This window comes from Saprolegnia parasitica (genome assembly GCF_000151545.1).
Source record: "Saprolegnia parasitica CBS 223.65 unplaced genomic scaffold supercont2.560, whole genome shotgun sequence".
NCBI lineage: Eukaryota > Oomycota > Saprolegniomycetes > Saprolegniales > Saprolegniaceae > Saprolegnia > Saprolegnia parasitica.
In genome coordinates this window covers 1-5,297 of record NW_012156954.1, presented here as the reverse complement: position 1 = coordinate 5,297, position 5,297 = coordinate 1, and the positions used below count along the sequence as shown (strand labels likewise).

The window sequence follows — 5,297 nt, the reverse complement described above, 5'->3', positions numbered from 1 at the left end:
CTGCCGACAAGAAGACGTCACCGTACCAAATTCACTTCGTCGGCGGCCATGACCTGCAGGCTTCATTGGACCTATCATTTCAGTTCGGATGTACCTCGAGGCTCGCTTCCAGCGCACGAGCTCATCGGCAAGCCCGACCGTGAGCTTCTCGGCCCGGGAGAGACGTGCGCGAGTGAGCTCAGCTTCGTCCGCGAGGCGCTTCTTCTCGGCGACGACGCCGTCGCACTGCGCCTGGAGGCCACGCACGCGCGCCATGACCTAGATTGCTTCTGAAGACTATAGACTTTACAAGATGAAAGGTACCTGAGCGAGCTCGGTCTGCTTGGCGTTAAGTTTGGCGTTGGCGTCGGCCAGCGTCGCGTTCATGACGGCAAGCCGCTCCTTCTTGGGCGCGACCTCCTTGCTCACGCGCGCGTACATGTCCATGGCGTGGATCCACATGCAGAGCGACATGGCGGCGCGCGACACTTTTTTGACCTCGTCGACCGCAAACTCGGGGTTCTCAATGTACTTTTTGACGCGGAGGAGCGTCTTGGGCGGAATGTTGTCCTTGTCAAAGTCCTTGAGCTCGGCCATGAACGACGGCTTGGAGAGCACACGCTTGCTCGTGTCCCAATCCGGTTTCTCGCCCAGCATGATGCACACGGCCTCCATGACGACCTAAAATGCTTCTCCAGCCTCTGGTGCAGAAAGCAGCACGCACCTGGACTGCTTGCGGTGGCTTGGTGAAGCTCTTGACTTCGGTAATGTCCTTCTTGTCGAGCGAGTCGAGCGCCTGGACAGCAGCGTTGAGCGCTGGCATCGCGGTTTCGAGATCCCGCAGAGCGTCGGCCTGGCACTCGGCGACGTCGGCGGCCTGCGCTTTGACTATCGACTCGTCGTGGCTCACCTAGGTATGCACATTTGCGTCACTTTTCGTTGCGGACGAAACAGTACCCGTTGCTCGACGATAGCGGCCTCCGCCTGGTCAATCGCGACTTGCTTCAGAAGCGCCTCAGCTTCGAGGGCCTTGGCGGCGAGAATGGGCTGGAGATTGGTGAGCTCGACTTGGAGGCGCGCGACAAGCTCGTTCGTATCTTCGAGCTTGACGACACCGGCCGAGAGACGGTCGTAGGCCTCTTTGGCCTGCCACCGCTTCTCCGCAAGCATGCGCAGGTAGAGGCGGATCGCGTCCAGGTACGCCTTGGGAGTGACGTACACGTGGCGCTGACACGTTGCGAGAAACTGGGCGGCGGCCTCCTTTAGCGTCTCGTGCACGTGCGCAAACATCGCGACGAGGCCGGTCCGCGCCGCCTCGGATGCGAGCTCGACGTCGCCAAGGTAGCTCTCGGCGACAACCACGAGGGCAGACGATGGCCACGCGTCGTACCAGTCGATGGTTGTGCAGTTGAGAAGCGACGGAAACTGCCGGCACCGGAGGCGGAGCCCGTGGCCGACGGGCGAGAAGCACATGACAACGTGCAGAAGGCTCCGGACGCGCTGCAGAAAGAGGCTCTCGGCGTTGGCCCGAGTATCTTCGAGGCCGGCGTCCGCGACCGCCGACTTCATGTCGGCTTGGATCGCGTCGGCTTCTTCGTGCGTAAACAAGTGTGGAATTTCGCCAGCATTCAAGAGCGAGTTGACGTCCTCGACAAACTCGTCACACTGCAGGTGCGACTCGTGCAAAAGGAGAACCGTCTCTTTGCCTTTGGCGCCGGCCGCGACCAAGAGCTTCTTGAGGTCGTCCCGAAACTCGGTGCGACCGTACGAACGGCCCATTGCAATCTCGACACATGCCATGTCCATCATCGAGGCTGCGAGACGCGCGAGCGACCGTTTCCCAGAGCCACCGACGCCAACGAGCATCGCGTGGCCGCGCGGCTGGAGGAGGACGCGCGCGAGGGATGAGACGTGGAGAATGGTGTCGCGGAAGAAGACGAGCTGCAGCGTTGGCGTCCGAAATGTGTTGTAATCGGCCACGTACGACGACAAGAGTGCTTCGAGGGAGCTCATGTCGGTGATCTCTTCGTAGCCCTTGATTGTACCCGACCCGTAGCAGCCAAAGAGCACGGGAATCACATCGTCGGAGCCAAAGATTTGGTCGTGGGTCCAATTGACGCGAAAGCACTTGTTGAGGAGCGAAATGAGCGTCGTCGTGAGCCAGACCCGGTCCGTGACGTTCACGAGCCGGTCGTAGAAGACCCGCAAGCTTTCGTGTAGCCAGAGCTTGACGATACTCTCGGTCGTCCACGCCGACCGCGTGTGGAGGATGCCGGCAAACACCTTGGCCACGTCGCGGAGGTTGAACACGTAATGGCACTTGGCTGGCGTCGGCCGCAGCGCCTCCGTTACGGACGCGTACAGCCTGAGCGTCGCGTCGACGGTCTGGAGCACTGTGTCGCGCGGCGGCGGAGGAAACGCGAGAGACGTGGCGTGTCCCAGCACAATCGAGTGAAAAATCGTTCGCATCGCAGCGTCGCGACCCACGGGTAGCGCCACAATCGTAAAGTGCCGCAGCAGCCGCGGCGACATGGCCTGACGTCCACCGCCTACGCAAACATACATCGTTCGCAGGCGACGCGCACTGGGATCGTACCGGGCGGGCCACCGGCGGCGACGAGCACCGTGTCGGCAATCTCCTTCCAAAAGTACTTGTCGCGGTCGTAGACGCCGTTGTGCGTCAGGAGCTGGCGAAGAAGTTCGAGGCTCGGCTGCGACCCGTGCGCGTCCGCCGCTGGAAGGTTGATGTCGTCGACAAAGAGCACGATCTTGTGACCGACGGGTGCACCGAGGAGCGTTTTGCGCTTCTTGACAAGCTTGGCTTCGATCGTGGCTTGGGTCACCGCGCTCGACGTCTGCGCCGAAAAGTGCATGTAGAGGGGAACGACGCCGATGCCCGCGTCGTCGCCGTGCGTGGCGAGGGCGTCGATGACCGCGTGCGCAATGACGGTCTTACCACCGCCCGTCTCGCCCGCCAGTAGCATAGGCTTCATACCGCCAATCTACACACAATTGAGGCTGCAATTTCAAAACAGAAGCTTGCGCACCAGGAGCGAGAGGAGGTAGGACGTCTTGGTGACGTCGACTGTCGGCACGAGCAGGTTGAAAATCGGCGCGTGCATCGCGTACTTGAAGGGCGGCACGTGGTTCTCCCAATGGCTCCACCCAAGATCCGCAAAGTCGATACAAAACTCCGAGAGAACGGCCGCTGTGCGCAGAGCGCCGGTGCCGTTGCAGCTCATGGGCCCACCACTGCTCTTGCCGACCACCTACGATGTTCCAGATCGTCATCGAGTCTCGAACAAGAGAGACGACGCACGTGCAGGAGGCTGTCGTGAAACTGACTTCGATGTTGGCTGAGGATGCCCAGCAGCTGGTCGTTGAAGGCCGGCGCATCGTCTTCGTGCACGTTGGCACCGAACGCCCACTGTACTGCAAAGACGACGAGGAGATCCATGCACTTGGCTTGCTTCTCGGCGGTCGCTGTGGGAAACCACCGGCTCTGCTTCTCGAGGAGCAGCGCTATCATTTCGCACGCGTGCACGACGCAGCTCAAGTGCGATGTGGGCAACACCTGGCGCTGATGCACCGACGTCAGCGCCTCGAAGAACACCTCGAGCGCCTTGCTCACGCGACTTCGGAGCTTGTGCGACACGTACTTGGGGTCGACGTCGGACCCGAGGGTTTCGTTGAGCCACGACTCAACGAACGGCCGCCACCCGAGCGTCATGGGCGCAAAGTACACGACGCCGAGGCGCGAGACGCTGGCTGGCGACGCCGACGCGAGGTCACCCACTTCAAAAAGCAGGCGAATCTATCGACGTATCAGTCCTCTCGGCCATCGCGTGCGCTGCTACATGAGGAAGGAGCCGGATGCGCTCGCCACTCGCCAAGCACAGCGTCATGTTGTCGTCGAGGACGGTGTTGAGGTTCTCGATCCAGGATGCATCGATGGGCCCGTCAAAGACGAGCCACGGTAAAGACGCCTTCTCGACACCCGTCTTGGCGTCCTAGCGTAGCATGTATCTTGCAAGCTTGCTACGATCAAAGTGCATTTTGTACCACGGCATCCGCAATGATACCACGCAGCAGCGCCGAGGCAAGGCCATCCTTCCATTCGCGCGTGATAGGGTGGAAGCTGCCGTAGAGCTCGCCCAAGCTCACGCACTTGGGGTTCATCACCGTGAGCACGACGCGCTGGTAGCGCTTGTCGCTGCTGTCGGCGTTGTCGCGGAGGTCGCCCATGGACCGGCGCAGCAGATCGTAGCTCGTCGTCTTGCCACTGCCGGTCTCCCCCGTGAGCGCGATACCGACGCGCACTTGCAGCATGTCGAAGAGCTCGACCGCCTTTCGCGTGAGAGCGGCCACTTCCTGGAGCCTATGCGTGCTGTCAGATTGCACCCACAGGACAGCTCAATGTACCCGAGCAGCCGCGTCTGCGTCACAATCGCGTCCTCCAGCGCCGTCGAAACGGACTCGGGCACGTGCATGAGTGGAAAGAGGTCGCGCAATATCGCACCAAAGAGCCGGAGGTCGTTGGTGGTAAACTTGGGCGTGTTGGCGTCGCGCAGCGCCCTTAGGATCACGGTATCCTCGCAGCTGCTGGAGGCTGTGGTGGATGATTGCCGCTTGAAACTGCCCGCCATGAGAAGCACAGTCTTGACCGCGCGCATGCCAAAGTCGTAATGCGGCTGTTGGCTCAGCTGCTCGCTACAGAGCTTGTAGAGCTTGGTGATCTTGTGCGAGAGGCCTCTCGCGTCGTCAAAGCCTTCGCCGACGAGCATGATCTCAGCGATGAGCGCGTAGTCGGGCACCATCATCGAGACTGGCCGAAAGCAAATCTACCGACACGACCTATAAGACGGACATTGACAAGCCACGCGTACGTACTTTGAGATTATCGGGCAACTCGGTACGACCGGCATAGCCAGGGTTCATCGTTACAATGACGTGATGGTCCCGCAAAGTGATCACGCGGCCTTCGAATGAGACGTCGGCGGCGCCGGCCAAGCGACCGCGGCGTAAGAGCGTGAGCTGCTGTGCGATAACCGAGAGCACCTCAATGTCGATGCGGTTGAACTCGTCGAGGCAGGACCAGCACCCGCACTGGGCAAGGCCACAAAAGAGCTTGGCCATCGTCTTGTAGTCGATCTGGTCCGAGCAGTTGAAGACAATGCACTGGATCGCGAGTGCTTTCGCGAGGTCTTTCGACGTCTCGGTCTTGCCTACACGACGTTTGATACCGAGCCGACGCATGCAACCTACCAGTGCCGGCCGGGCCCGACGGTGCAGCACCGAGCTTGAGGTCGTACGCGCCT

General features: G+C 61.0%; 1 pseudogene across 1 annotated transcript; it reads right to left on the bottom strand.

Moving 5' to 3' along the window:
* Positions 1-71: 71 nt before the first annotated feature.
* On the bottom strand, positions 72-5,235 carry SPRG_17422 (hypothetical protein; annotated as a pseudogene; the record flags this gene model as incomplete). The annotated part of the gene is made up of 11 exons: positions 72-258; positions 304-660; positions 704-889; positions 937-2,528; positions 2,576-2,981; positions 3,027-3,248; positions 3,299-3,793; positions 3,837-3,968; positions 4,045-4,357; positions 4,402-4,820; positions 4,870-5,235.
* Between the last annotated feature and the right edge of the window lie 62 nt (positions 5,236-5,297).